Below are 21,040 nucleotides of genomic sequence, written 5' to 3'. Positions count from 1 at the left end.
TTAGCAGTTGGTCACCAACCAAAATTATAAATCCACCCCCATCTCCCCTAACCCCAACTGCGGGGTTGTCTGGTGTCAGGAGTCACCTTGGGTCAGCCCAAGCCAAGTCAAATGTTTTAGATCAGCTCTCCCCCACGGTGCCCAGTAGGGCAGCTGGAGCTGGACTCCTGATGCTAGGGAAAGGGGCGGCCTCTTCTCTAAGCCCCCAAGCCCTGTGGCCTTGCACACAGTTCCTTTCCTAAATGGGGGTGGTGGGATACTAGAGATGCACTTGAAGAATGCTGATGCCACGGTCAATACACAAGTGTTTGCTGAAGGCCTACTGTCCACGTGCAAGCCCGGGGCAGTGGTGGCTTTCACTCCAAAGGCTGTATGCTTGCAGATCGGGGCCTCTTCTTGGTGCTGGGGTGCCCCCCATTCCCCTCCAGGTCCCTGGCAGTGCTAACTATGGAAAAGTCGGCCATTCAGAGTTCAAAAACTAATTGGGAACAGCTCACAGAGGCCAGAGGACGAGGCAGGGGGGCGCGGTATAAATCGCAAGGAGCGTAGAGAATTATAAATCTAGTTTCATAGTCCCTCTGGCTTGGCACAGATGAAATGTATAAATCAAGCTTCCCTAGTCCTGCTCTCTAGCTCACCATTCTCTCCACTCAAGACGTGAACCAGAACTTGAAAAAGAAGTTTTGTCGAAGTAAACGTCAACACAGAAGAAAACACGCACAGTAAGTATAAAGCAGCTTGGAGAATTTTCTCCTAATGAACACACCCAGATAACAGCACTGAGATCAGGAAGCAGCAAATAACCAGACCCCAGAAGCCCCCTCGCACCCCCTCCTAGGAATCCCTCCCCAAGGGGTAACCCTATCCTGACCCCCGACACCATACATCATTTCGCCTGTTTTTGAACTTCATAGAAATGCAATTCTACAAGACGCTGTCCTTTGCGTCTGGCCCGTTTCACTCACCCACCAGAGCTGTGAGATTCGCCCTGATCCCTGTGTGTGATTGTCGTTTATTCTCACAAATGTATAGCATCTCGTTGTGGGAACAGACCACGCTTTGTCCACGCCACTGTGGATGGACTTTGGGGCTGGTTCCAGTTGGGAGCCATCACAGAAGCCCTGCTACTAAAAACAGGGCTTTCCTTTCACAATCAGGTCCCCTGGCTTTTTTTCTTTTTTAAAAATGTTTTATTGTAGGAAAATATCTAAAATATAAAATTTGCCATCTTAACCATTTTTAAGTGTGTAATCCAGTGGCATTAGTTCCAGTCGCAGGGTTGTGCAAGTATCCCCACTATCTATTTCCAAAACGTTTTCATCATCCCAAACGGGAAATCTGTACCCATTAAGCAGTAAACCCTCATTTCCCCTCCACTCAGGCCCTGGTCACCTCTATTCTACTTTCCAAGTCTATAAATTTGCCTTTTTCTAGGCAACGCATGGAAGTGGGATCACATAATATTGGTCCCTTTGTTTCCAAGATTTTTGAGATTCTTCCATGTGGTAGCCTGGAATCAGAACTTCACTCCTTCTGAATGGCCAAGTCAGAGCCCATTGCGAGGATATTGTGTATTTTGTCTTTCCATTCATCTATCCATGGACACGTTGGCTGGTTTCCACCTTTAGGCTGTTGCCAGTAATGCACTGAACATGGGCATGCTTTTGCCAGAGGACCTGGTGAGCACGAAACGGAGAAGGTCCTCCCATAGCCACTACCAGACTGTCAAGGGAATGCAGTGAGGTTACTATCCCCAGGCTACAGGTAAGGAAACAGAGGAGGTTCGGAGAAGTCGGGGATCTTTCCCAGAGTCAAGGGACTGATGGAAGTGTCTGAGACCACCGCTCAAATCCTGAAATCAGACCTGTGACCCCAAGCCCAGGGTTTTTACACACACAACACACACACACACACACACACCTATGCACACATTTCTCTCTTGCAACTCTTCTGGTCATAGAAGAAGTTAGAATATTTGGTTTGCTGCCCAGTTCTTGCTTTAGATCCAGGTAGAACATCTTACCCCTGGAGTCACTAAACCCCTACTTGAGCGTTCTTTTTTCTTGCTTCCTTCTCCTTTTTTCTTTCTCCCTCCCTTCTATCCTTCCTTCCTTCCTCTTTCTTTCCTTTTCTTTTCTTTCTTTTTCTTCCTTCCTTCCTTCCTTTCTTTCCTCCCTCTTTCTTAGCAAACAGCCTAGGGCAAGAGAACAGAGAAGCTGTTCACCCCTACTCAACCCTTAAACTTTGTGCTGTTGTTTGCTTTTCTGTTCTCTAAGCTGCAAGTTTTGTCACATCTCTGCCCTCCTGTGCCAGGCGTCCTGAGTGGCCCAAGGCTCAGTCTACATTTCTAAGTTCTTCTCTTGGCACAAACAACAGAATATCTAAGACCTAATTAGATTTTTATTCAAGGGACATGGAGAGAACCACTTGACTCAAAGCGTCCTCTTTCTCTGCCCTGCCAGAGTCAATTTTGGTAAAAGATACCTACCGTGTGTTGGGCTACCTGTGGTTTTGTTCTGGGAAGCGATACAGTCCTGTCCTCAAATATAGCCCTGTCTGGCTGGAGCGGAGTTGCGGGGGGTGGGGTGGGGGGTGGGGTGGGGGGAATGGGGGGTGCGCAGGGACACAGGTCAGCGAAACAGTGAACAGAGCCAAGCTGAGCAAGTGGGATTCTGATGGTACAGGGTGCTGCCCAGGGATGTGGAGAGACATGGGGACACCAGAGGCGACATCCCCTGACGTCTCCTGCCAAAGGCTCCAGTCATTCACCTTGCAAAAGCTCGCTTGACCGAGCTAGGCCGCTGGGACAGGGACAAGCCCCAGGAGCCTGCCCAAGCCACTCCCGGGCTCTAAAAGGCGCCGCCTGCGCACAAACCCAGTGGCCCGCAGGGCGCGAGTTCCCAGCCCCCCTCCGCATGCAGGTAATACTCGCCTCTGCGCTGAACCGGGTCTTCGGGCCTCGGGCGGAGCTGCAGGAGAATCGGGCGAAGCCGCGGGCCAGGGGTGGGGGGATCCGCGGCGCGGCCTCCCCACCGCCCAGGTCTCTCTGTCCCCACTCCGCGCCGGCCTCCCCCACACCCCCGCCCCCGGCCGACGATGCGCCTCTCAGGAGCCTCCACCCTCACTGGAAAATCCCCGCGCCCCCTACAAGGAGCAGCTGCAACGCGCCCGCAGGCGCCCGGATTAGCCCGGCCTGCCCGCCGCTCGCCGCCCCGGGAGCGCGCAGCCTCTGCCCGCCTGCCCCAGGGGACCCGGAGCCCAGCCGCGAGCCCCGCGGGCCCCGCGGGCCGAGGGCACCCGGCTCCCTCTCCCCTGCTCGGGCCGGTTGGAGAACTACAGTCTGCAGAGTTGAACTTAAGCAGTTATCTACACATGTGTTATAGAAGTGCCTACATTCGTTCGTATCACACATAATACTAACTCTGTCCTATTTTTTTTTCCTTTTCCTTTCTTCTTGAGTCTTCCTTGATCCCCGCCTGGGTTAAAGCCCACTCCCAGCAAACCCATATCAACAACCTGGAATGAACTCTTGTATTTTTCTCCGTGTTTTTACAAGCATATGCAAAAACTTCTTTCTGCCTTTACATATACACAAATACATCTTGCTAGACCTATTTTTCTGTATCTCAGGAACTGTTATGGTTGTCCAGCGGTAGTATTTATTTATTTACATACAGTAAAATGCACCTTTATTGATTTATGAAGCTATCCCCTTATGACAGGCATTCCCAGTGTTTTGCTACCATGAGCAAGGGTGTGATAAAACCTTTGTTGCGTATGTGTGTGTGCCCAGAAGTCAGATTGCTGGGGTAAGGTGGCCCTTCGGTTTAATTTTAGAAAACAACACAGGCTGGGTTGCCTGGGTGGCTCAGTGGGTTAAAGCCTCTGCCTTGGGCTCGGATCATGATCCCAAGGTCCTGGGATAGAGCCCCCATCAGCTCTCCGCTCTGCTAGGAGCCTGCTTCCCCGCCCCACCCCCCTATCTGCCTACTTGTGATCTCTGTCAAATGAATAAATAAAATCTTTTTTTTTTCTTTAAAGAAGACAACGCAGGTTGCTTTTGCAAAAGGTTATTCGCCTCCCCTCCCTGCCAACAATGGATGTGGCTGCCCTTTCCTGGACACCCAGCAGCAAGACATGGCCATACGTGCATGGCGATTTTAACAGGGGGGACCCCTTGAGGTATCTCCCTGTCACTTTAATTTGTACTTCTTTGACCCCTTAATGAACTTGAGCGCATTTTCACCTGCTTTGGGGCTACTCGGCTTTGCTTTTCGGAGGAAACTCCATCCTCCTGATACATCTTGATATGCTATTTAAGTGTAGAAATTCCCGTTCACCCAGAACAGCTGGCGAAGGAGGCACGAGGGTGAATGGAATGATCTAGTTAGTAGAGTGTGCCCTCATTTGTCACAGCCAATTAGGAGCTTTCAAAAGATGAGACCATACGCAGGTATTTATAGTAATGGGACTGTGACAAATAGGAGAAACCTATAGAGAATGAAAAGTGAGTGGGCACTGAGGGCCCTTACTAGCTGTGTGCTACTGAGTAATCACCTAACTTCTTTGAGTCTCATCAGTTTGTTTATCAGTGAAACAGAGATAATGATGAAAGTGCTGTTGACATCTTTACAGTTGTTGGAAGCGTGGCAGTAATTCATGTAAAGAAGCTGGGTATAGCTGATGGTCAGTAAATGCTAGTTAGTTGTGAGAAGCATGGTTTAGACTCTCCTCTGGTTTTGTTTTTAAGTAGGTTCTGCACCCAACACGGAGCCCAGTGGGGGCTTGAACTCACGATCATGTAAGATCAGGACCTGAACTGAGATCAAGAGTCGGAGGCTTAACCCACCACACAAGCCACCTACGTGCCCCTTCTCTGATGTTCAGATAGGCCTGTCAGAAGCCTAGGGTTAGCCTGAATGTCAGTTGACTGCATAGCCCTGGGTAAAATGAATTCTTCAAGTGTCCTGTGGCCCGAGGGATCAGACTCACATAAACTAGGGTTTTGTAACCTCCACACTATTCACATTTTGAGTAGGATAACTCTTTGTTGTGGGAGGCTTTCCTGTGCTTTGTAGGATATTTAGCAATATCTCTGGCCTTTACCCACCGAATGTCAATTGCACACCCCACGTCCCTAGTCATAACAATCAAAAATGTTCCCAGACCTGGCCAAATGTCCCCTGAAGGACAAAATTGCCTGTGGTTGAGAACCACGGATCTAAATCCGCACCCCCATCTGCTGGGAGAAACTTTTTGAGGCTTTATATAGCAAGGGGAGAAACCCCTCCCTGGCTTCTGCTCCCTCTCCACCAGGCAGCCCTCCACGCTTCAGCTCTCAGAGGGTCTAAATGGTCTAGATGGCAACCAGGTCTGAGCAGGCCACATCTGGGTGGGCGGGGGTGGTGGTGCAGTGGGCTAGCTTTCCTATGGATGTCCTTAAACTTCTCAGCCTGGGCACAGGAGAGAAACAGGCATACTGCATTCAACAGGTGCCCTCCACAGCTGCCCCCAGTTAGGAGCTGCTGTGTCCTGCAGACCGACTGGGACGCCCAGTGAGCGCCGATGATGTCACAGAGGGATGACAGACAAACCCTGGTCTGTAAGCTTTTTCTTTTACAAGACACTCTTCCTTCTCTTCCTTCCACCCCACCACCACCCCTGTGCTGTAGATCTGACCCAGGCTAAGCCATAGAGTTTCAACCAGAGCCACAGTTTTCATTCCAGCCTCTCTGTGGCTGACCTGAGAATCTAGATACTCAGCCCCAGTGTCACATATGTTCCACTCCTGTTTCAAATAGGATGTTCCATCCTCACTGCAAACTCTTCATGGTCCCAGACACAATTCCTTATCTTTCCTGATGCTTCCATGTAAGTCAACACATCCTTACTGAGTGCTGTAGCAAAAAGTACTAGTTGCTTCCCGATGTCAGTTCTTCCTTTCTTCAGTAGTAATAGAGCCCTGGACAATACACACAGCTAAAACACAAAACTGCATTTCCAGGCCTCCCTGGCAGCTTAGGGTGGCCATGTGACTAAGTTTTGGTCAAAAAGGCTCAAGCAGAGGGTGGCAGAGGACTTCCAGGTGAGTGCCTTAAAAGGGCAGGAGTACAATAACTTTTTGTCCTTTTGTCCTTCCTCCCTCTCTCTTCCTGGAATTTGGATGAAATGAGTGGAACTCCAGCAGCCATTTTGGAACGCAAGGAGAATTTGAGGATGACAGAGCAGGAAGGCAGGAGGATCCCAGTGACTGTGGAGCTACTCTACCTATCTTGGAGCTATAGACTTTTTTGTGAAAGAAGAAAGCCCTTTGTGTTTTAGATTTGTTATCTACAAACTGAAACCGGTGGCCTACTGCCTCTCTCCAGTCCATGCTCTGTCTCGGCCATTCTCCAATGTTCCCTGTGAGCAGGTTGTGATGAATTCATCTTCTTTCTCTAGCAGATCCTCCACCATGACCTGTCAATTTCTGCACTAAGCACTAGGCACCTCTTGTACCGATCTGTCTTTTCCTCTTCATCATTCTCCACTTGGTGAGAGTAGACAGGATTCAGAGATATGTGGGACAAGTAGCTGGGAAGCCCAGCTAGGCAGGAAGATGCCACAAGGGGCAGGTGGGGAGTGGGGGGTGATAATAGTCATTTGATCAGTTAGGACTTTCTACCCTGTGTGATCAGAGCTGGAACAGTGCCTGACACTTAGTAAGCAATCAAGAAAAAAAAAAAAAAAACCTGGGAGATTAGCTAACAAATTAGCTTGATATACACACATGTACATGCATAGATATGGCCTTCATTTTTGTCATTTATGAGCACACACATTACCTTTCTTTCTGGGGACACCAAGTTACAGAGAAAACCATCAAGAGTTTACTGTTGACTTGAGCCATGTCACTTGTAAGAAGGACAAAATATGTATGCGGTCAGCTTGCAACCCAGGCCTGCTACTAGAAATAAACTAGCCCCTTGTTGAAATCACACAGGAAAACTGAAGAGAGGTGGGGGCATGGGTGGCAGGAAAAATGCCTGAGATCTTACACAGCTTGTGCAAACAGAATGACGGGGCTGGGCAGCCCTGGGAGTCTAGGAATTAATAGCCCCACCGAGGCTCCGGGGCTCCAGAGATGGAGCTATTTAAAGCCAAGAAATGTCATTTCCACCCACAGAGGCTACCCCAGTTGCATTATCTGGACGCTCTTCAGCCCCGGTGTTCTGGCAGCCTCCGTGGCCTGACCTCCCAGTTGGCGGGACCACGAGGCTTACAGCCAACCTGTCGTCACTGCTCTGTGGGCGGGGGGATGGGGTGGCGGCTGACCTTAGCCTCTCCAGGATCCTCCTCCTCCTCTCTGCTCAGTCCCCACCGCAGCTGAGTGGAGACTCAGGGCCTGGTCCACACCTCAGCACAGAGGCTGCTGCCTACTCGGAGAGACCAGCCAGCCCAGTAGGGTGGGTCTAGGCCCAGGGTAGGGGAGATGGGGTCTGGAGACTTTTGTCCATCAGAATCATCTCCTTGTCTTGCTCTGTGAGCACAGGCCATTTGCTTACCCTCTCTGGGCCCCCACTGGACTGGGAAATGAAAGAATCTTCCTCTCCTTACCCTGTTTCTGGGGAAGCCTCAGGAGATCAGGGCAGGGGAAGTCTCTTGAAGCTTTGAGAAGAAAAGCACCACATAAACCCAGTTATTAACCTGCAGATCCCTTTCTCTTCCCCTCCAGGCAAGGTAATCCAGGAACACTTCCTCTGGAGAAAAGAAGGCAGGAGGCATCCTGCCCAAGCTCCCAAGAGCCCAGGTTCATGTTCTTGCCAGGCACATAAGGTGAGAACTTCATATGCTGTCTGCTCTGATCTCCCGTATCTGCTCTGGCTGATGTTCCTGCAGCCTAGGGAAGGAGGGTGACTCAGAAGCCTGGAGAATGTTCCAAGCCAGATCTACCCCGCAGGTGTCTGATGTCCAGCGATGGCTAGGCTTGCTTCCCAAAGCTGAGGCCTGGTGAGTGCAAAGCACAGTGGATTTCTAAGGAAGGTGTAGTGGAATACCAGGCACACTCCCGCTTTAAGTCTCCCCGAATTCAAGGCAGATTTTGCCCATTGCCACCACTCAGGGGATAAGGGGGAGCTAGGCAATTGCCTTTGTTGTTGATGTTGTTGTTGGAAGGTAGCCTATGGAAATGAAGACTTGTAGGCCCTTCTCTCCTGTGCCCCCTTCTCTTAACAAATCTTGGCATTTCTCTCATTTCATTTTTTAATTGGAATATTCTAAGCACACTGAAAGGTATGTAGCAGTCAGAACATGCTAGATTATGCAGCAGTACCAAACAAGCCTGGTATCTTAGTGGGCTTAACACACTTCCGCTTCTGCTACGTGTCCTTGAAGGATGAGCAGGGGATTCTGCTCAGGAAATCACTCAGGGTGTGCCTGGGTGGCTCAGTTGGTTCAACAACTGTCTTCAGCTCACGTCATAATCCCAGAGTCCCAGGATCGAGCCCTGCCCAGTGGGGAGTCTGTTTCTCCCTCTGACCCTTTCTCCTCTCATGCTTTCTCTCTCTCAAATAAATAAGTAAATCTCTTAAAAAAAAAAAAAAAAAAAAGAGGAGGAGGAGCAGAGGAGGAAGAGGAGGAAATCACTCAAGGCCTGGACCTGATAAGACAACCACCACCTCAAACATTGTCAGAAGCAAAAGAGAGATCCGGAGGGTCTCAAAAGGCAATTTCAAGCTCTTGCTCACAGTCGTTGGCCAGGGCTGGTCACAGGGCTTCCCCCAACCACAGGGAACCAGGAAGTACAACTCTTCTAATACTTAGAGGGGAAAGGGACCACAAATGTCTGGGGAACAATAATAATAATGACCACAGAATAAAGAATGATATCACCAACACCATGGACCCATGCCACCCAACCTCGCAAGCATCCCTTCACCAATACTGGTGAGACCCTCTGTGCACCTGACTCAAGTACACCTCTTTCTCTGCTCCACTGAGGCCACCATTCTCCCGAACCTGATGTTTATCATTCTCTATATTTTACCGTATATTGTTTGTATCAATATCTAGTACCTCTTTACATATGCAGTGAAAATATATATGTACACATATTACATATACCCTTTGCAGAGGGGTGAACTGGGTCTTGAGCCACTACTCAGCCTGTCCTGGAGCCCAATATATTAGGTCTAATATAGCGTATGTTTTGCCCTTAAAGATCATATAAGTGGTGTCATACTGTATATACCCATCAGCAACTTTCTTTTTTGATCTGCTCCATATTTTTGAGAATCATCCACATTGATGAGTGAAGCTGTGATTGATTGTGTGACAATGTCCACAGTGGATGGGCATCTAGGTCACCTATAGCATTTCGTGATTACGTATCGCCGTGCTCCGAGCATTCTTATACAGCTGCAGAATGAAGACTAGGAAGGGCATCTTTCACTTGGTGAGAGATTGCCAAATAACTCTCCCACGTGGCTGGACCAAGCCACGCCCTGCGGGCCGTACAGAAGCCTCTGGTCTCTCTCCATCAGCCCCTGGTACTGTCTGATGAGATAGAGCATCTCCCCCATAGTTTTCACAAACTTGAATTCATCCATCACTCTATAAATGTTTATCAAACACCAGCCATGTGCTAGGTGCACAGCCAGAAGCTGAGAATAATGAAGAAAGACAGGACTGTCCCCTGTCCTCTGTGAGCTTGTAGTCTGGTAGGGAAGACAGATTCATTTATTTGGGAATCATTAGAATAGACTGGAGAACATAAATGTTCCAGTTAAAATTATCCCACCCTGCTACCTCCAGACAGCCACTATCTTCTTTTTTAAGGACACTCGCCTGAGTTCCGGGAGAAGCTAGGCACTTGGGCAGAAGGAAAGGGCTCAGCATCCAAGGTGCCCAGACACTTTGAGACATAGCTCAGGCAAGAGGGTTAGAACCTTGTCCCAGGTGGTAATCCATCAGGCAAGAAGACCAGCGCCACAATGGCTTCTGGAACAGAGTCGCTAGGTAGCTTAGAGCAACACCCACAGTCTGATAAATCTATCTTGGGTCTAGTGTCCTCTGCATTCAGGGCTTCAGGGAGGGGCCTTCAACTCTCCAGGTCAGTGATGGGCAATACGGGGCAGGAAGCTGGACGGATTATGAGAGAACTGCAATCCCAGCAGTCCGAGGGATGGCAATGGTCCTAGGAAAGCAACCCTACGTGATAGGCAGGGTGGGGAATCAAGAGTGTCTGCTTGATTTGGCCCTGAACCGCTGGGTAGGAGCCTCAGGTTGGAGGCAAGGCCAGATGAATGCAGAGTCATTTCTGCCATGTTGTTTGAGGAACCTTCGTAAGTTGATCATTGAGTTTAGACCCGAAGATGGCTCTTGACTATAGTAGTTCTAGGTACAGCTTCACTCAGTAAATCAATCTGCTAAATGTATGTGAATCCAGGTATGAGCAAGACATGACTCTAGATTCTGCATATAAAAACATTTTTTAAAAACCACCTTCGGGGCGCCTGGGTGGCTCAGTGGGTTAAAGCCTCTGCCTTCAACTCAGGTCATGGTCCCAGGGTCCTGGAATTGAGCCCCACTTCAGGCTCTCTGCTCTGTGGAGAGCCTGCTTCCTCCTCTCTCTCTCTGCCTGCCTCTCTCCCTACTTGTGATCTCTGTCAAATGAATAAATAAAATCTTCATAATAAATAATAAAAATAAAAAATAAAAACCACCTTCATCAGAGGATAATTTATGTACAATAAAATGCAACCATTTTAAGTATACAGCTTGATGAGTGTCAATCAACGCATACATTGGTACAAGTACCACCACAAGCGAGATACAGAGCATTGATAAGAATCCCTTAAGATCCCTGTCATTTTCCTCAAGGAGTCATTCACTTGCCATAAGATTCAGACACTAGTGAAATACATAAGGCATCAAAACACTCAGGTCTAGTAACTGGCGCAAATAAAAGGGGGTTGGGCACTGGAGGGAAGCATCTGGTCCTAATGCAAATACACTGGGGCTGAGGGCTCTCCAACACCCACAGAGGGTCAGGGGAGGGGCAGGCTGGGCGCCACAAGCCTTGCTTTCCCCCAAATATCTCAGCAGCCTGCAATGCCACCATGAGTCCCCTCCCTTTGGTTTAAAACATTTGGTATTGCCTCTGGAATACCTATATTAAAATGCACAGGGGCGCCTGGGTGGCCCAGCGGGTTAAGCCTCTGCCTTCTGCTCGGGTCATGATTTCAGGGTCCTGGGATCAAGCCCGGCATCGGGCTCTCTGCTTTGTGGGGAGCCTGCTTCCTCCTCTCTCTCTCTGCTTGCCTCTCTGCCTACTTGTGATCTCTTTCTCCCTGTCAAATAAATAAATAAAATCTTTAATAAATAAATAAAATGCACAGAAATGGGGTGCCTGGGTGGCTTGGTTGGTTAAGCCTCTGACTTGTGATTTTGGCTCAGGTCATGATCTCAGGGGGGTCCTGAGATGTAACTCTGCAACAAACTCTGCACTCAGCAGGAGTCTGCTTGAGATTCTCCCTCTGTCCCCTCCCCACACGTGCTTTTCTCTGTCTCCCAAATAAATAAATCTTTTTTTTTTTTTTTAAAGAATGCACAGAAATGACCTGACAGCCTTTGAAATTTGGGGAAAGCCAGACGTCTGCTAACACATAGAATCAGTTGTCAGATTTGCCGTCTACCCCTCCGGAGAGGGGAGGGCTGCTCCGGACAAATGGGGACAGAGACAAAGCAGCTGCTCGGTGTCCTCTAATCCTTTTCCTTTCTTTTCTTTTCCTTTTTTCCCTTTCCTTTCCTCCCCCTTCCTTTCCTTTCTTCCTTCCTCCCTCCCTCCCTTCTTTCCCCTAGTGAGAGACTGGGTCTTTTCTTTCAGACATCTCAAATAACCACATGGTGGCAGGCCCATCTGAAAGCTGTGGCATTCACTTTGATCCAGAAAGACGGGAAATGATGTTAGGAGAATGAGTCCAGTGGGGCTTTGGGGAGATGCTCCACACGGGGGGTGGTGGAGAATACTTGAATTCCCTGGTCACTGGGACAATGGAGGTTAGGGCAATAGGTCTTTCTCTCTGGAAGAGAAAAGACTGCAGGGGTAGGAGACTGTCACCTTCAAATATCTGAAGGATGGCTGTGAGGCAAAAGGGATGGAATAGATTTATGTGGTCTAGCTGCAAGGCCAGTGGGGAAAGCCAAATGCGGCAGGTATTAGCTCAATATGAGGAAGAATTTTCTTTCTTTCTTTCTTTCTTTTTTTTTTTTTTTAAGATTTTATTTATTTGGCAGAGAGAAATACAGGGAGAGAAGGAACACAAGCAGAGGGAATGGGAGAAGGAGAAGCAGGCTTCCCACTGAGCAAGGAACCTGATTTGGGGCTCAAACCCAGGACTCTGGGATCATGACCTGAGCAGAAGGCAGCCGCTTAACAACTGAGCCACCCAGGTGCCCCGAGGAAGAATTTTCTTAAGGTCAGAACTTAAGGAGAAGAGGGAAGGGTGTGTAAGACAAGTAGTGAGATCTCTGTCATCAGAGATATGTAAGCTGAAGCCAGACACTTTTTGGCAGGAATTCAAATTCTTTTTTTTTTTTTTTTAAATTTATTTGACAGAGATCACAAGTAGGCAGAAAGGCAGGCAGAGAGAGACGGAGGAAGCAGGCTCCCCATTGAGCAGAGAGCCCTATGCGGGGCTCAATCCCAGGACCCTGGGATCGTGACCTGAGCCGAAGGCAGAAGCTTTAACCCAGGCGCCCCAGGAATTCAAGTTCTGAGTGGGTCATTGGATTAGTCTCTTCTATCACTGAGATTCTCCAAACTGGCCCACAGCCAGCCCTTGGGAAGCCCCAGTCAGACAAATATTAATGTAGCAACTGCGTGGTAGAAGGCATGATGGGAGAGGAATGAAGAACAAAAGCTCTCACCTCTGTCCGCCATGCCACAGAGGCAGGGTAGGCTTGGAATCACCAAAGGGATAGAAGTTCAGAAGCAGGAGATCCTGACAGGGCTTCAAGTGGGGGCAGAGAGGGCCACCGGGCCGCCCTCAGAGGTGCTTCAGAATCCAGACAGGCAGAAAGAAAGGGGAGGAAAGGTGTGGGCACTGGCCAAGGAGCCGAGCAGGCTGGAGGCCGGGAAAGAAGGAATGAGAACTGGGGGAGCCTGAGCAGAGGAGGCTGAGAGAAGACGCGGGAAACGGGCCCAGGAAGGCTCAGGAGCCGTGGGCGGCCCGCAGAGGAGAGGCGTGTGGCCTGGGTCCACGGTGCCCATTTGGGGTGCACGGGGTGCGGTGGGGGACAGATTTCTCCCCAACGTCCAAGCAGGCCGCAGACCACCAGGCATGGTGCCCCAGGAATGCCTCTTCCCCCCTCCCGCAGCCCCACCATGGCCTCCGGCCCCCTCAGGGCAGTAAGCACCGGGGAAAGACGGGAAAACCCACAAAAATCTTCCAAATAAGACAAATATGTGGTACAGACAAAAGCCGTGCTGGGTGGGATGAGGTTTCGGTTGCTCCTCACTGGGGCGGACCCGTCAAAAGTGGCTTGTGGCCGCAGAAAAATGCGTCATCTCCCCCTCTCAGCAGCGCACATTGTCTCAGCTACCCCCCTACAGAGCCCACGCTGGAGGTTCTGCAGTGAGGGACTAGGAGGTCAGTCACTGGCCTCAAGGTCACCCACATGGTCCTGTCTGCTCCCCAGCAGGGGCTCCAGGGGGTTGGGGGGCCGCCTCGAGCTGCCTCACGATTGCTGTTGCAGGCCTGCATGTGTGTGGTGAGTGTACAGAGCACTGCTGGGCTGTGTGGGAGGATGGCCTGTGCAGCCCTCTCCCCCACCACCCACCCCTTGCAAAAGGAGCCTCTTGAGACTTTGAAGGGTGGGGGTCAAGTAGTATTTCAGATGGAAGAGGCAGCAGCCACCGGAAGTGCCCCAGGGGGACGGGGGCGGGGGGGGGAATGCAGGGGGGTGATGGGAGGTGGTGGGGAGAGGCTCTCCCCAGACTTCTGTCCCCCAGTTCCGTCCCCACCCCCACAACCCTGCAGGCTCCCAGGTCCCTGGGGTTTGCGTTCCATTTCTGCTCCAGTTCCATGGTTGTTAATGGCCATTGTTCCATGGAGAAAGACAAAAATGTTTTCAGTTTAGAGGCATTGTTTCGGACTTTCTCTCCGTGGGCCAAGGGCCTGGGATGGGAGGCCTCCCCTTGGCAGAGTGGCCCCAGGCAAGGAGGAGTCCCACTTGATGTGGGAGGGGCGGCCGGCAGGAGGAGATGAGTGAACTCTTCTGTCTGTCTGTTTGCCTCTGTGGTGGGTGTCCAAGGAGGAAGCCCTGAGAGGGGCCAGCATGGACAAGAGAGCTTCTCCCTTAACCTAGCTTTGGTTTTGTCCTGCCTTCTGACCCCTGCCAGCCCCCAGACCCATCTTAGCTACTTTATTTATTTACTTTTAAAGATTTTATTTGTTTGACAGAGAGAGAGAGTAGGCAGAGAGGCAGGCAGAGAGATAGGAGGAAGTCGGCTCCCTGTTGAGCAGAGAGCCCCATGCGGGGCTCCATCCCAGGACCCTGGGATCATGACCCAAGCCGAAGGCAGAGGCTTCAACCCACTGAGCCACCCAGGTACCACCCCATCTTAGCTACTTTAGCTCCTGCTTACTACTTAGGCTCCCCCACTATGAATGAGCAAGAAACTTTCTCTCTCTGGGCTTCATTTCCTCTTCTGTAATATAAGAAGTTTCCAAGACTCTTCCTAGTTCTAAGCTTTGGCAACAACAACTCAGTGGCCTTGCCTTCACATCAAGACTCCAGTGGTCAGAGCTGGCCTAGATTTTAGCTGAGTTGAGAGCTACTTGAGCAGTGGGCTTTGAAAGTAAGGTACCTGCCCCTGCCACCTTCGATATTTTAAAATTTATTTTGCAGTCTGGAATTCCACCATTAGAGATTCACTCCTTTGGAGTCTACTTCAAAAGCCATTTGTGATAAAATGGAGAGGAGGTAACACGTTTTAACACTAAGAATTCTCTTTTGTTTATATATTTCCCTTCACAGTGTTGAAATCATTTTCAGAAATACCATGTCATTTGGGACCACAACAGCTCAGCAATAGTTGACCACTGGTTGGTTAAGACCCTGGGAGGTTGTAACTCAAGATAAGAACCTGGACACAGGTGATCTCCTCCTAGGAATGACCTGCATTTTAACAGAGGAACGTCCTGAGGGTAAGTATAATCACAAAGGAATGCCTGTCTGGTGGCAGAAATTTCAAGCCCAGCAATTTCAGGTAGGAGATACTAACTATTCTGGCTGGGAATGAGGCTGCAACCCTGGAGGGACCTGTGGGTGTGGGTCCACTCGGCCACACCCCTGCCCACTATTGTCAAATCAAGTAACCAGCCCTCAAGGATTCCCCAGACCCCTTGTGAGGGTGGATCTGCTTGGGCAGGTGTCTGGATTCATGAGAAAAACCCACAGAACAATAAATAATAACTTGAAAAACAGATTCAGGGAGTGTGTAAGGGCAGAGCGGGGGTACAGGGGAGCAGAAATCAGGGAGGGCTGGGGCGGGGTGAGAGTTAGTGCAGATCCTGGAAGGCTAGAGAAGGTAAGTGTGGGAAGAAGGGGGTGGAGGCAGTGGTGGTCTTCTCTAAGAAGGGCTACCTGGGCACAAAATCTTGTTTGAAACTGGCCAGTTGTAATTAGAGACCAACCTTGAAACAGATTCAGTGTCCACAAGAAAGAAGAACAATCGCTGATTGGGGCCCCTAGATCGCAGATGGTTTCTGCACATTGTCTCACTTGAATCTTGAACTAGTCTAGATTTTATCACTCACAATTTTACAGAGGAGCAAGCTGAGGTTCAAAGAGAGAGTGGAGGCTGCCTGAAGTCATACAGCTTGGTCAATGGCGGATCTGGGAGTCAAACCTGAGTCAGTCTGGGCTCCAAAGCCTGCCTTCTAACCACTGCTGCAAAGATGACATCCATTCTGTAACGCAGCCTCCTCTTCCCCGGCAAGGGCATTCTTGAGGCACAGACAGTATCCTTGCTATTTCCTGCAGAGGCTTGTTCTTTTGGCGGGGGGGGGCAGTAAGCGAGTGGGGGAGGGGCAGAGGGAGAGGGAGAGAGAATTCTAAGTGGGCTCCACACCCAGCACAGAGGCTGACCTGGGCCTCCACCTCACGACACTGAGATCACAACCCGAACTGGAATCCAAAGTCAGATGCTCAACCAACTGAGCCACCCAGGTACCCCCTGCCCAGGACATTCTTGACCTGTGCAACAGGCAGTGATGGGGTTCCTCTCCAGCCCTGGCTCAGAGATGACAGCAAGAGGAAGAAAATGTCTCTAATACCCCAGGGTTCAGCAAACTTATCTGAAAATATTTTCGTCTTTGTGGGCTATATGACTGGGGAAAGCAGCTATCAACATTATATAAATGAATGGGCATGGCCAGGTTCCAGTAAAACTTGATTTACACACATATCTAATTCGTACATTTAACCGGTAAAGCATCAATTCATCTGAGTGCTGACCCATTCAAAATATTTGGGGGGAGCTCCTTCCATGTCTCAGACACTGTTCTAGGTGATGGAAATGCCGTCAACCAGATAACCCCCGACCCCTTGGAGCTCACGTTCTTTACTTGTCCCCTCCTTGGTGACCATTTCGATGTGTTTAATTGAGAAGAATCTCTACTGATCACAACGTAGGGAGATTAGGATTTCTTCAATGTGTTTTTAACCCAGAGGAAAAAGGCAAGTCACATTTGAAAGTGAAAGGCTGCCCAGGACGGTGGTAAGAATAGATTCTACAACCAAATCGCTTCTGTCACACACTGGGAATATGCCCTCACACAAGTCCTATCACCCCTTTGTGCCTCAGTTTCCTCACCTCTACAAAGGGGATGACAATACCAGCACCTGATTCCCAAGTCCTCTCAAGCGGACTGTCTTGAGAGTCAACTGAGTGAAAATTTATAAAACAAGAATTCTGGACTCGTAGGAAACACTTTATAAGCTTCTGTTACATAAAGGAGATGTCCAAGAGAAAGAAAAAAACAAATGGAAGGGCATCTGAGTGGCTCAGTCAGTTGGGTGTCTGACTCTTGGTTTTAGCTTAGGTCATGGTCTCGGGGCTATAGGGTCGAGCCCCAAGTTGGGCTCTGTACTCAGCGTGGAGTTGGCTCAAAACTCTCTCTCTCTGCCCCTCTTCCATTCTCTAAAAATAAATAAAATCTTTAAAAAAGAGAAAAAACAGGAATTAGATCACGAGACAGATAATTCCAACTTCATCAGAGCCCTATGCTGGACAAACACTTTCATGTTCCTTTACTCTTATCTCCTCATTTTAAAGACAATATAGATAACGACATAGACTCTCACTGCTTCTTTCACTCAGGTGGAGTGAGTCCAAATGAAAGGTTCCAGATGAATGAAGAAAAAAAAATACATGTTATTTACAAACCAGGGTCAAGGCCAGAGCCAGGGCCAGGTACGGCCCTCCAGCCGTAGTTCGCTGGTGGGTACCATCGGTTGGAGGAGGTGAGATTTGTACAGATGGGCCAGTTAATTACAGGACAAGTGTCAGGGACCAAGGAGCACTCATTAAGTGGTGAGCGTGCCGAGAGTCTGTCGCTCTTGCTGGTTGCAGAGGAGTGCGAGGTGAGAGAGCACAGGCAGGCTGGGTCCGATTCTGGAGGCCTTCGAATACTGGGTTGTTTAGACTTTCCTCTCAGGAGCAAAGGTTCACACTAATGTTCTCCCCACTTTGGGATACCATGACAGGTGACTCTCATGTCTGAGGCTTACCTCCATGAGCATACACCAGAGTAGACTGTAGCAGAGGGAAACCAGGCTTCCAGTTCCAAGGAAATATCTGTGAAAGAGTTCGTATCTCCAAGTACAACAGATAAGGAGTCCCACCCGAGCCTACCATTTTATTTTTTAAAGATTTATTTATTTATTTATTTGACAGAGAGATCACAAGTAGACAGAGAGGCAGGCAGAGAGAGAGAGAAGCAGGCTCCCTGCTGAGCAGAGAGCCCAACATGGGACTCAATCCCAGGACCCCGAGATCATGACCTGAGCCGAAGGCAGCGGCTTAACCCACTGAGCCACCCAGGCGCCCCCGAGCCTACCATTTTAATGGTAATTTCTTCTTTTCACGTATTGTGGACAGAGAAAATGGTTGGTGTGATATGTTGTGTTATGGGGGTCTTGGGAATTTGTTGAGTTTTTTTGGGGGGTGTGAATACTTCAAATGTATTTGGAACAAAACGTGTCAGTTTGGAGGGTATAATGTGCATCAGTTAAAACTTATTCATTGGGTCACTCAAATTCTCCATTATTCTCAGGATGACTTTTGTCTACCTTTTGGAGATTTCTGACCCTTATCCATGGCCAGAGATTTGTTCATTTTTCCTTGGTTTCTGTCAGTGTTTATGTATTTTGAAACTAGATTAAGAATCTTAGGAATTATATATTTTTTATAAGATTATGACTTCTATCTGTATATCTCCTGTGTTTCTTTTAGTGCTTTTTGCCTTGGTATATTTCCCCCATCTGTTCATATTCAAAATGTTCTTGTCATTTGGTATCAAATACATCTGTGTGAACAGCATAGAGCAGGCTTTTTGCCTTTCATAGAGGAATTTTTCTCTTTTTTCATGTACTATCTCCATGATTTTTTTAGACTTAACCTGTCATTTTATTTTATGCTTCCTGTTTAGTATGCTTTCTTATTTATTTTTTGTTTTTTTTTTTTCTGGCTTTTTTTTAGATTAACTTTTCTCCCCCACCTCACCCCCCGCCTTTTAATTTACTCTAAGTATTTGGAAGATTTTTCAATTCTCCATCTCTTGTTGGTTACTCTTAAACTTGAGTCCATATATTCTTTAACTTATGCTTTCCTATCAATGTCTACAGCTAATCAGGAACTCTGTCTCCTTGCTTAAGTGTTCCTCCTTCTCCTCCATTTGTCACCTTCCAAGTTGCGATCATCTGAGTATATTACAGTTCCATATTGTTGTTTTTATTTTCACTTATTTATTTTTTAAGTAAGCTATACACCCAACATGGTGCTTGAACTCATGACCCCGAGATCAAGAGTTGAATGTTCTACCATCTGAGTCAACCAGCCACCCCCATATTGTTGTTTTTAAAATGCTTACATTATGCCTCAATAGTTAGTCAGAGTTCACTAAAAGTTTTACTAGTTTCTTTGTTCACCGTAGTTTCATCATCCCACGTCTTCCTCTTTCTTGAATTCACTATTTTTTTAAACTGAAGCACCTCCTCTACGAATTCTTTCAAGTTATCTGAGGGTGGCAAACTTTCTTCTTGTAAAATAAAAAAATATCTTAATTATCCCCTTCCTACATAAATACTTCATTTCCCTTTGGAACTTTGCAGATAGTGTTCCATTGTCTTTTAACAACCAGCCTGATGCCAATTTAATATTACTTTATTGGTGACCTGCTTTTTCTCTCTGGAAGTTTCTAGGCCTTTTTTTCTTTGTCATTGTTGTTCTGAAATTTCACTGTAATAAGTCTCAGTGTGGGTCTTCTTTTCCTGGGAACATTCTGTCTAACGATTAATTTCTTTCTTCAACAACTGGGAACTTTTCTTTTATTAGTTCTTTAATTATTTTCTCTCATCTATTCTCTGGAGTTCTATCTTTTTGTAATGCTTATTAGACAGATGTCTCTTACCTTTTTCTCTCAGACTTTCCATTTTTTTTTTCCTTTTCACTGTGTTTTAGGAGACATCTTCAGCTCAGCTTCCCCTAATAACTAAACCATTAAATTCAACTCAGACCATTTACTGAGTTTCAAAATCTGATTTTCAGTTTTTAAGTTTCTAAGACCATTGGTTGATTTTTTTAAAGATTTTATTTTTAAGTAATCTCTATACCCAACACAGTGCTCTAACATACAATCCCAAGATAAAGAGTTGCAGGCTCCTCCAACTGAGCCAACCAGATGGCCCTACTGGTTGCTTTTTATTTTATTATTTTTTAAAAGTTTTTAGTTATTTATTTGAGAGAGAGTGAAAGTAAGGAGAGGGAGAGGGAGAAATAGAATCTCAGCTGAGCTGAGAGCTGGATGCAGGGCTCGATCCCAAGACCCTGAGATAATGACCTTAACCCACTTAGCCACCCAGGCGCCCCTACTGGTTGATTTTAAAGATGGATTTATTATTACTTGGCATCTCTTGAGGATAATAATCTTTCTTCAACTAAACTGACTTGTGTTGTTATTTATTCTATTATCACGATTTCTTTGGGTATTTCCTCTTCTATATGTTAAGTTTAGAGCTAGGCTATCCAATACAGTAGCTGCTTGCTATTTAAATTTAAATTATTAGGGGCACCTGGCTGGCTCAGTCCATGGAGAGTGCAATTCTTGATCTCAAGGTCAGGAGCTTGAGTCCCACATAAGGCGTAGAGATTACTTAAAACCAACATCTTTTAAAACAAATTTTTAAATTATTAAAACAAAACACAATTAAAAATTTAGTTCCTTAGTTGCAAGAGCCTCATCTGAATGGCTCAAGAAGCACAAGTGGTGTGCAGCTACATGTTGGACAGCTCGGCTACAGAACATGGCCATCGTCCCAGAAAGTTCTATTGGACCGTACTGGCTTAGCGTTTCTCCAAACCATATTTCTATTTTTCCTTAACTTGATGTTCTTGATGTCCTGCTCATCATTGTGTTTGAGAACATCTACTTGCCAGTTTTGTGTTCACTGCAGCCTGTCACTGCTTTATCGAGGGTGAGTGGGAGACAGTGGCCTCTGACAGCTTTTCTCCCAGATGACGCCTCCCTATTTCTGTCTCCAGAGCGTCGGAAGCTACTTGGAGCATTGCTCTGCCTCTCCAGCCCCAGCATCTTGGGGCAAATTCACAACTGCCAACTGGTCATGAGGCAGCAGGGAACATTCCTAGGACCTCCTCTGGTTATTCTCAGTCTGCTGTCTCAGGCTTGGAGCACTCAAACCATTCTTCCCTCCACCGCAGTCTTTTCTTCATATGTCTGAGCTGTGGTACCCTTCAGTTTGATTTCTTTTGGAA

The 21,040-nt window shown here is 47.9% G+C and overlaps 1 protein-coding gene across 2 annotated transcripts in view; it reads right to left on the bottom strand.

The window, feature by feature from the left end:
* Positions 1-21,040, bottom strand: part of TCP11 (t-complex 11) — a 138,966-nt gene that overhangs the window by 61,796 nt on the left and 56,130 nt on the right. Inside the window, exon 1 of one of the 2 annotated variants that reach the window (XM_059178561.1) lies at positions 2,933-3,216. The exons of the other annotated variant lie outside the window; for it this stretch is intronic. The gene's annotated coding sequence lies outside the window, so the exon portion shown is untranslated. Of the gene's footprint in view, positions 1-2,932; positions 3,217-21,040 lie in introns of those variants that run through there. 2 annotated transcript variants of the gene reach the window in all.

The sequence above is a fragment of the Mustela lutreola genome, chromosome 6 (genome assembly GCF_030435805.1).
Source record: "Mustela lutreola isolate mMusLut2 chromosome 6, mMusLut2.pri, whole genome shotgun sequence".
NCBI classification, from domain to species: Eukaryota; Metazoa; Chordata; class Mammalia; order Carnivora; family Mustelidae; genus Mustela; species Mustela lutreola.
Note: the sequence above shows the minus strand (reverse complement) of the source record. Positions and strands in the feature narration are given on the sequence as shown.